The 11117-nt window shown below is 34.5% G+C and overlaps 1 long non-coding RNA gene across 1 annotated transcript; it reads left to right on the top strand.

The window, feature by feature from the left end:
• The first annotated feature begins 5454 nt into the window (after positions 1–5454).
• Positions 5455–10518, top strand: LOC116422130. The gene is made up of 3 exons (XR_004232692.1): positions 5455–5551; positions 9866–9975; positions 10421–10518. It is a non-coding gene; the product is annotated as an uncharacterized LOC116422130 (long non-coding RNA).
• The last annotated feature ends 599 nt before the right edge of the window (positions 10519–11117 follow it).

The raw sequence follows: 11117 nt of genomic DNA, 5'->3' as shown, positions 1-11117 counted from the left end.
TGCCCAGGGTCACACAGGTAGGAAGTGTTAAGTGTCTGAGGCCAGATTTGAGGCCTCTAATTCACTGATGCTCTATCCCCTGTGCCACCTCGTTGCCCTTGTAACTCATTCTCAATGTCCATTTAATTAGTACTTTTTGAGTCCTAGATATCTCATGTAGTTATCTGGTCCTAGTTATGTTTTCTTGGATGATAAGCTTTATTCTCAAGACAACTCTAAAAGGATCTCTGCTTCTCTGGTTCCAAATCTAGAGTTTCTAAGGAAATTCTGAGTTAATATAATTTAGTACAATCACTTAAATTTGGTTCTTCAATTTTGAAACTTCAAAGAATTTCAGTTTATATACCACCTATTATTTCTATACTTACCTAAATCCTGTACTTGATATATGAATCTTTTAAAAATTTATGAGGGTCCAACTATAAAAGCTCCTCTGCTTTTTAAAAATTATTAGATAATTCTTTAAGATTATCAATACAATTTATATGCAAAACCCTTAATCCAATTTTGAGAACATATTGCTAAAACATACTCAAAGTTTGAGTTTCCATGATAAATAAATCTGGAAGTCAATCATATAGATATATATATGTAATTTTTAGAGAAAACCATCTAATCTTGTTGCTTTCTCAAAATTTACAATTCCATTTATTTAGAATTTTGTCTAATCATTTTAGGAAAATCCCTTTTAGGGAAAAATCCCTATATTATAATTTGACCACTCATGCAGGTTAAAATTCTAAGATGCTAATTCCTGTATCCTATTATAATAACTCAGAGATGTTCCAGCATCAATCTATTATTTAATAGATTTAATATTGTACTTATAAAACTTTTTGATTTTGGAATTTTGCCATAAAAGTAAAAAGAGGGACATAGTTATGATAATGTCAGAGGGAAAAACTCCCTTAGCTTCATTTGATTCCGGGCATGAGTCATATCTGACAGCCAATCATATAGTCAAAGGGTATTGATATGTAAGGCTCATGTTAACCAGGTGGGAAAATTTCCTTTTCAGAAAGAAAATAGCACAATGAGGTCAGAAGGATCCTACCTAGGCTGTGCCAAAGTCATCCCCCAAACTTTCCCCAGCCACAGGACATCTACCTTTAGCAGTTTCCAGACTGCAGAACATGCCATTTTTCTACTATTGTATTCATGATGATTCAGACAACTATTCCTGTAACTGAAACTCAAAACAATAATAATTTCCTTCTCCAATGGATTAAGGCAAAGAGGGTTAAGTGACTTGCCCAGGATCACACATCTAGTACGTATGTGAGGATGGATTTGAATTTAGGTCTTACTGACCAGTGTTCTGTCCACTAAACTACCTAACTGCCTCCTAGGCAGAGAATAAGTGACTTGTCCAAAGTGACACAGATAATACATGTTTGAGACCAGATTTTAACTCAGATCTTCCTGATGTTGGGGCTAGTGTTGAGCCATCTAGGTGTTCCATTTAACTGGATCCAGGAAGACCTGAATTCAAATCTTGACTGAGACACTTATTAACGTATTACCTTAGGAAAGTGACTGCACTCAGTCAAGCTTAGTTTTCTCATTTGTAAAATCAAGATAATAGCACTTCACAAAGTTGCTTGTGAAGATCAAATGAAATAATATGGGGAAACAGCATAGTATTTCCACTCTTTCTGTTATTGTTTACTTGCATTTTTGTTTTTCTTCTCAGGTTATTTTTACCTTCTTTCTAAATCTGATTTTTCTTGTGCAGCAAGATAACTATATAAATTATATACATATATTGTATTTAACATACACTTTAACATATTTAACATGTATGGGACTACCTGCCATCGAGGGGAGAGGGTAGAGGGAAGAAGGGGAAAAGTTGGAACAGAAGTTTTTGCAAGAATCAGTGTTGAAAAATTACCGATGCATATGTTTTGTCAATAAAAAGATATTTTTAAAAAAGAAGAAATAATATGGGGGAAACACTTTGAAAACCTTAGAGCTCTATTTAAAAACTATCTTTCATTATTGTTTACCAAGACTTAAAACACCAAGACTTCCAGTACTACCTTCTCCTGAAGAAGTGGTGTGGTTCAAGGGGAAAAAAAAAAATTGAATTTGGAGGAAAAGTTTGAATCCTGATTTTGCTCTTTACAATCTTTCTGACCATGGGTAATTCATAAAACTCACTGATTTTTAGTTTCCTTATCTGTCAAAGGAGGAGATTGAACTGGATAATAGCCAAGGTCCATTCCAACTCCAAATCTTATAAACTCTAGAATTCATCTCCATGGAGCTCTAGTTCTTTAATTGCAGTCTCCTTAAGAGTTGTTTCCAGGATTGGAGATGGCACTCATGCCCCTGGACCTCATGAGTCCTTCTTTTCTCTATTCCCTTTTCAACTTTTTTTTAGATGTTGTATTCCCTATTAGAATGTAAACTCTCTGAGTGCAGGGACAACTTTGGTTTTTGTGTATTTACATTCTAACTTAGAACAATTTGAGGAATGTAGTATGAGATTAATAAATATTTGTGGACTTGTCAACCAAGTAGCCAATCAACCTTTATTAAGCATTTAGTATATGTCAGATAAATAGTGTTGGGGACTGAGACAAAAAGACAAAATGAAATAAAGAGCTTACATTCATTCTACTGGACAGGTGGGGGTGGAGAGACATTTAAGTATAAATAAAATATATACAAAATTAACTAAAGGTTACTTTGGGAGAGGGTTTCAGGGGCTAGGAAAAATAGGAAAAGACTAAGGTAGGAGTTGGTACTTGAGCAGAAATTTGAAGGAAAATAGAGATTCTAAGAAGTGGAGGTGAAAAGGGAATAGGCCAATCTATGCTAAGGCAAGGAAATGGGACATGGAATGTCATGAGTGAAGAACAGCAAAAAGATCAGATTGACTGGGTCATAGATTTCATGAAAGGGAGTAATATATGATAAAACTTGAAAGGTCAGTTGGAGCTAGAATGTGAAAGACTTTAAAAGGAGTTTTGATCTGATCCTAAGGGTAGTAAGGAAAGAGAGGGGAGGAAAGATAGATAGATAGATAGACAGACAGATGTATATAGGATAGATAGGTGATAGACAGACAGAGATATATCTTTATATCTACCTATCTATATCTATTTATGTATGTATAGAGATAGATATAGATATAGATATTTTTATAAATTACCTACAAGGCACTGTGCTAAGCACATCAGAGTTTATCAAGTAAGACTTGCTTAATCTTGTGCTTTAGGAAAATCACTTTGGCAACTGTATGGAGGATAGACTGGAGGGGGAGAGACTTCCAGCAGGAAGACCAATATTGTAATAATCTGAATGAAAAATGATGAAATTAGAAATTAATTAGAAAAGTGTGGAGGAAGCTGAGGAGTTGAACTTGACTCAAGATTGTAAGGTGATGAGGGTCTGAACTGGAGTGGTGGTTATTTGAACAGAGAGAAGGAAGGTAGATACAAATTCTGATGTGGCTATTGAACCTACAAGGCTTAGAAACTAATTAGAAAGGTGTGGAGGAAGCTAAGGAGTTGAGCTTGACTCAAGATTGTGAACCTGGATGACTGGGAGAATAATGGGAGATTCAGACAAGATGCAGTTTTCCAAAATCCTTGACAATACAACACAGAATCACAGAACCTCAAAACAGGCAATGACTTTAGAAAGCAATTAAGCTAACGTTTTAGGGGACAGCTAGATGGTACAGTGGGTAGAGCACCACACTTGAAGTCAGGAGGACCCGAGTTCAAATGTGATTTCAGATACTTAACCTTCCTAGCTGTGTGACCCTGGGCAACTCACTTGACACCAATTGTGTCAACAACAACAAAAAAAGCTAACATTTTACAGATAGTAAAACTGAGGTCTGAAAAATGGAACAGATTTTTCCAAGGCCATACCACTGTATGAGGCCCTTATATCTAAAGTCCTGTATTTTTTTAACTTTTATCCCTCTTAAACTTGCCTTTGAGAGAGATTTCTTCTTCACAAAGTCATCCCCAGAAGATACTTTCCTGTCTCCCTTTCCTGTGCTCTCCTTCCCGCATCTAAACACAGGATCATTCCCTCTATAGAACATTATAATAGTCATATTGGCATCCTTCCTTCTAGATAGCCATGGTCACAAGACAGTGGAGGGAAGATCGGACACAACTCTTAACTTCTTTCTCAACCTGCTCAACTCTGGCTAGAGAACTAAGAATCAAATAGCCTTACTGTTCATTTCAATTAGATTAATTTTTTTTCTTCTTGCCTGAAAGGGAAAAAGACGTGTTAGTATAAAAATATTTATGGCAGCTCTTTTTGTGGCGGCAAAGAATTGAAGTCAAAGGCATGCCCATCAATTGTGAAATGGCTGAACAAACTGTGATTATATGATTGTGATGAAATCACTATTGTGCAATAAGAAATGTCCAGGGGGATGATTTCAGAAAAACTTGGGAACACTTACATGAACTAATGCAAAGTGAAATGAGCAGAACCAGATCATTGTACACAGTAACAGCAATAGTGTAATGATGATTGTCAAAACCTTCACTGATCTGATCGAGACAATGATCTAAGACAGTCCAAAGAATCTGTGATGAAAACTGCTATCCACTTCCAGAAGGAAAACTAATGATCTGAGTGTAGATTCTATCATACTTTTTTCACAATATTCTCTCTCTCTCTCTCTCTCTCTCTCTCTCTCTCTCTCTCTCTCTCTTTCTCTCTCTCTCTTCCCTTCCCTCTCTCTGTCTCTTTCTCTCTCTCTGACTGTGCTGTGTGTGTGTGTTTTGCAACATGGCTAACAAAGAAATAGGTTTTGCTTTACTTCACAAAATAAAAAAAATTCTTGCCTACCACACTTAAGTGGCCTCCACACAATTTGCTGTGTACTTCTTTCTCTAGACCATTTAAAAAATTCACCAACCCCTGGGAGTCTAGGTTCTTGGCACTCTGCTATCTAGCTAAGTGCCAGCTTAATCCTACTATCCTATTTCATTACATTCAATTTAACAAACATTGTTTTAAGCATCGACTACTTATTTGATGATGGGGATACAAAGACAATCATGAAAAAAGATCTTTTTAGTGATAGTATCTGGACAATGCTAAGCACACTGATTGGCATATAGTAGGCAATTAATAAGTGTTTATTCCCTTCTCTTTTATTTTTAACCTTTCCTCCTTTCATGGGATCATAGATTAAGAGTTGGAAAGGACTTTAGAGGCACATTGTCTAATCCCTTCATTTTATAGTTTAGGGAGCTGACGCAAAGGAAGTCATTTACCGTAAGTCACACAGATAGCAGCAAAGACAAAATTTGAATGAGGATCCTCTATCTCCAGAGCCAAGGCTTTTCTATTCTACAGGCCCTACTCTGCAGGAGTTTATCAATATTGTGTGTGTATGTGTGTGTGGGGGGAGATAAAAGTACAAATAACTGTGTGATACCAAGAATAAAGTGATATATGTAAAGAAACTATCCAGGCAAAGTATTATGAAAAACCTAAGGAGGAGGAGGAGGTAATTGTCTCTTCTGGATGAAGAGTGAAAATCAAGAAATGCTTCATGGAGGAGGTAACTTGAATTGAGCATCAAAGAAAGGGATTGATTTTAATATAGGAAGATGGGGAAGTTGTCCCTTCCAGAACAAAGCACTGAGATGGGAGAGAAGAGGAAGAAAAAGAGAGAGAGAGAGAGAGAGAGAGAGAGAGAGAGAGAGAGAGAGAGTACATTTGTGCTGTACCACAGGCTATGTGAATTGCAGTGGTGTAAGATAAAACCTGGAAAAGCAGGTTGGAACTACATTGTGGAGAAGCTTGAACATCAGGTTAAGGTGTTTGTAACTGTAGAGTACAAGCTGTAGGGATGGAAAGCTATTGAGTAAAGGAATGACATCAGACCTGTCCATTAGGAAGATTATTTTAGCAATTTTGTTAGTAGAGCAAATGGGAAACCAGTTAGGAAATCATCACAATTAGATCAGTCTACAGGGCTTGAATCGCTGTGGTAGCCAGTCACAGAATTTGACAGGCAATTTAGGAGCCATCTATTTAATCCATATACAAAAGAAATACTCCATTATAATATACTCAATATGTTATCATCCAATCTCTGTATAAAGAATTCTAAGCAATGGAAACCCACTCCCTCTTTAGGTGGCCCATTCCACTTTGGGGAAGCTCTAATTGGTAACAGGTTGGATTTTTTGTTTTTTTATATCAGACCTAAATTGGCTTCTTTGCAACTCCAACTCAATTGCTTCTTATTCAAAGTCCTGGCACCAAACAGCAAGTTCAATTCCTCCTTCATGTGAATATTGGAAGAGAGCCATTATATCTCATCTAAGGCTTCTCTTCTCTAGGCTGAACATGGCCACTTCCTTCAACCAGTCCTCATATAACATGGCTTCAACAGACCATTCACAAATAGTAAATGGTTTACTTTATTCTGGAATGCTTCTGATAATTAATATCTAAATACCAAATGAAGTACCCAGAACTAAATACAGATGAGGTATGACTATGGTGGGACCATCACCTCCCTGGAAGCTATATCTCTTCTAATGCAACACAAAATCACGTTAGAATTTTTTTATTTGCCATATGCTGAACTTATTCTCTTTTTTTTTTTTTTTTTTTTTTTTTTTTATTTAATAGCCTTTAATTTACAGGATATATACATGGGTAACTTTACAGCATTAACAATTGCCAAACCTCTTTGAACTTATTCTCTAAAACCTCCAGATCTTTTTCTTATCATGCTTTCTCCATCTTGTATTCACAAAGTTGATTTTTTTTGATAACCAAATGTAATCCTCTACATCTTTGCCTGATTGAAATTGACTTCTTTAAATGACAGGAATGAATGAGATGTCTGTGTGCTGACAATTAACTTGAAAATTAGAGAAAAAACCAAAATCAATTTCAAATTAGAATATAAGATCACAGAATCACAGAATTTGAGAATTGGAAGAAATCTTAACAGATATCTTTTTTGACACACAATGAAGGAGTTACCAATATAATGTATTCAAAATGAAGGCAAAATAAAGCCTTAAAGAAAACATTGTATAGGTAAGAAGTAGTTAAATAGCATAATTAGAGAGTCAAGAAGACATGAATTCAAATTTGACTTCAGCTACTTACTAGCTATGTGACCTTGGGCAAGAAGTCACTCTGTTAACTTCAATCTACTCACCTGTAAAATAGGGACAATATTAGCACTTCTCAGAGTTTCTGTGAGGATCAAATGAAATAATAATTGTAAAGTATGGTAGCAAATGTTAAAATTCTATATAAATGTTAGCTATTATTATTATTAATTGCAACAGTTCCTATTCAAACAAGCTACTGATAATGAGAAATAGGAAACAGATAAAGGTAAGTATAGATAATAATGCTGCAAATGGATGGGGTCTGGAGATAAGAATCATATACTACTTTGGGGAATTATATTCCCTGGAAACTTATGTCCTAGTTGAGAAACTCTAAGGGTTTTTAAATAGTCAATAGAAATAAGTTCTACTGGGAAGAGTGAGATATGGGTGAACCGACAAGAATGATCAACTAGAAATGTGGATTCATGAGAACCGCTGCAGTGGTAACAATGGAGGGCACTAAGGAGAAAACCAAGTGGCCTAATGAGAACTATGCCTATGGGTATGACTTGGTTGTACTGACCAATGCTGATTTTCAGTCAGTATCACCACCCTTTAAATTTGCAAAGGAGATCGTAGAGTTCATTGTGAGTATGATTATTGCTCCCTTGAGAGATACTTATGGAGAAATGGACTGTGGCCATTTGAGAATGACTGCTGGGGAGTTTAATATCTGATTTAATTTTGTGCTATTGCTATTTCATTAAATAGCTTTGTTTTGAATTCACAGTCATAAGATTTGGTTGAGTTTAAAAAAAAAAAGTAAGGATTTTTTTAGCTTTAGGTTTAAATATTCAACCTTAACAAGGCTTATTATGATCACAGAAAGTGTCATAAATTCCCCTTCTTACTCTGTTCTGTCCATTCACAGCAATATTTTTCTGTTGTGACTTTTCTAAGCCAAATCATTTATTTAAAATAATATTATATTGTTATATTGAAATTGTGATTTGCTGGAAGGGTATTATTGAATTTTTACTGTTGGAAGAAATTAGGTTTAGACCAATGCATTACACCATATACTATAATAAGCTCAAAGTGGATATGTGACATGAATATTAAAAGTTGCAACAAAAAAAAAAAGAGAAAAGATAATGAGATCAGATACCTTTAATAGCTGTGGCTGGGAAAGAGTTTTTAACTAAACAAAAAAATGAAATAGATAATTTTTGTTTCATAAAGTGGAAAAGTTTTTTTTATTTTATGAACAAAAATCAATATAATAAGGACAAAGATGGAGACTGTTGACTGAGGAAAAATCTTTGCATCAAATATCTGATAAAGGTCTCATATCCAAAATATATACAGAATTAATATGTAAGGCCAAGAATCATTCATCAATAAATATGTAGTCAAAAAATTTGAACAAACAGTTCTCAGAAGAATTCAAAAATATTAACAACCATATGAAAGACTTCTCTGAATCACCTAATAATCGAAGTGCAAATCAAAGCAACTGAGGCTTTACCCAGAGTTACTGGATTTAAATTGAGAAAATTGGCCAGTGGACCAAAAAAAATGTGAATCTAATGCTAGGACAATGGAAAGACAAGCACACTGATACACAGTTGAAGTTGTGAATTGGGTCAATTTCCTTGGAAAGCAATTGAGAATTATAATAATGATGATAAGGATGTTGATGATGATTATGCGAAATAGCTAACATTTCTATAGCATTTACTATATTCCAGACACAGATGCTAAGTGCTTTATGATTATCTCATTTGAACTTCACAAAAATCCTAGGAGGTGTGTGTTATTATTATTCCCATTTTACAAATAAAGATATAGGGGTTAAGTGACTTGCTGTCACTTAAAAGTTTTAATTATTTTTAATCATTAATTTTTAATTATTTAATTAATTTATTTCTAATTTTTATTTATTTAAATCATTATTTATTGAATTGTTAGTATTATTTAATTTAAATTATTAATTTGCTGATTTAAGAGTTACACAGTTAATTAAGTGTCTGAGGTCTTCTAACCCAGATCTTCCTGACTGTAGGCTGAGTGATCTATCTACTGCACCATTTAGTCTTTTCCAACCAGGGACAATTGTACTTAAAAATAAAAAAAAAGACTAGAATATCCTTTGACACAGAGATCCTCTGCTTGGCAGATTTAAGAAGGTAGAATATTGAAAGAAAGGTATCACATATACCAAAATATTTAGAGCAGCTTTTTGTGTGTGTGTATGATAGCAAAGGACTAGAACAATTAAGGAATAGCTACAGTGGTACATAAATGTTATGGAATAATACTATGCTAAAATAAATGATAAAATGAAGAATTCAGAAAAACATGGGAAAATAATTGATGCAGAATGAAACAAGCAAATCCAGGAAGACAATATGCACAATGAGTATTAAAATGGAAATGGTAACAATTATTATATCATGCCTTGAATATCAGGACATTGGGCATCATGACTATTGCTTTATTAGAAAATTGATGTATTATAGCAGTTTTTGACATTGAATTAAGACTGTTGGAGGAAGCACTTCATAACTGTGATGATATGCAAATGACGTGGTTTTATACATGTTGTGAACACTTGGGAGAGATTTCAGGTAATACTAATTATATGACCAAGTTGTTGTAGCAGCATTATATAAATTGCTTGATATTGTCAATCATCCCAGAATCCCAAAAGACATAACTGTTAATGGGGCTGTTCAGAAATTACTATTAAATTTATTTACTGATGATCATGGGTTAATGATTATTTAAAGCTTTCCTGATGAGAGACCAAGAGAGATTCTGAGTAGATATGAGAGGACTACTGGCAAAAACAACACTATCCTCAGCAGTTCATGATCCTAAGGCACCCCCTTCTTCAACAGTAAGTCAACTACCATTTCTTACATGTCTAAAACATCCACTCTATGCAATTCCATTATGGATGTTGCATATCATATAGCAATGTATCCTGTATATTTGGGATGGTTACCTGTGACTGTTATTTAACAAATGATGAATGTTTATGCTATATATTCAGATGCATCCATGCATGTGGTGTAATTTTTGCTAGGAGGGGGAGGACTAAGAAAAGTATGTAAAGGATTGGGTCCATGGGATAGATATCTTTTTTTACTTTTGGGAGCCATATCTACCAGAAACCTGTGTGCTAGATGAGTGACTTTTAACATGTCCCATCATTTATTTATTTATATATTTATTTTAAAAAATAATAGCTTTTTATTTTCAAAATATATGCAAAGATAGTTTTCATCATTCACCCTTGCAAAACCTTGTGTTCTAAATTTTTTCTCTCTCCTTTCCTATAGATAGCAAGTAATTCAATAATGGTTAAACATGAGCACTTCTTCTATAGATATTTCTACAATTATCATGCTGCAGAAGAAAAAACAGATCAAAAAGGAAAAAAAAATAAGAAAGAAAAAAAAATGTGAATAAACAGCCACAAAAAAATACTATGTTGTGATCCACATTCAATCCCCACAGTTCTTTCTCTGGATGTAGATGGCTTTCTCCATCACAAGTCTATTGTAATTGTCCTGAATCAATTCATTATTGAAAGGAACCAGGTCCATCAGATTTGATCATCACATAATTTTGTTACTGCTGTGTACAACATTCTTCTACTCACTTCACTTAGCATCAGTTCACTCAAGTCTCTCCAGGTCTCACTGAAATCATCCTCCTGATCATTTCTTATAGAACAACAATAGTCCATAACATTCATATACCAGAACTTATTCAGCCATTCCCCAACTGATGGGCATCTACTCAGTTTCCAATTCCTTGCCACCACAAAAAGGGCTGCTACAAACATTTCTGCACATGTGGGTTCTTTTCCCTTTTTAATGAAGTCTTTGGGATACAGCATATCCCATTTTTAATGAAAGATGTAAAACTTTGCATAGAGAAAGATAGAATGGATTAACTTGAGACCAGGCCAAAACTCAACTTGTAATTGGAGACTAAGCCACAAGAGGCTAGTTTAGAAAGAAGTAATTAGGT

This window comes from Sarcophilus harrisii, chromosome 3 (assembly GCF_902635505.1).
Source record: "Sarcophilus harrisii chromosome 3, mSarHar1.11, whole genome shotgun sequence".
Taxonomy (NCBI): domain Eukaryota; kingdom Metazoa; phylum Chordata; class Mammalia; order Dasyuromorphia; family Dasyuridae; genus Sarcophilus; species Sarcophilus harrisii.
The sequence above is the reverse complement of the archived record's forward strand: the minus strand, read 5'-3'. Positions and strand labels throughout refer to the sequence as shown.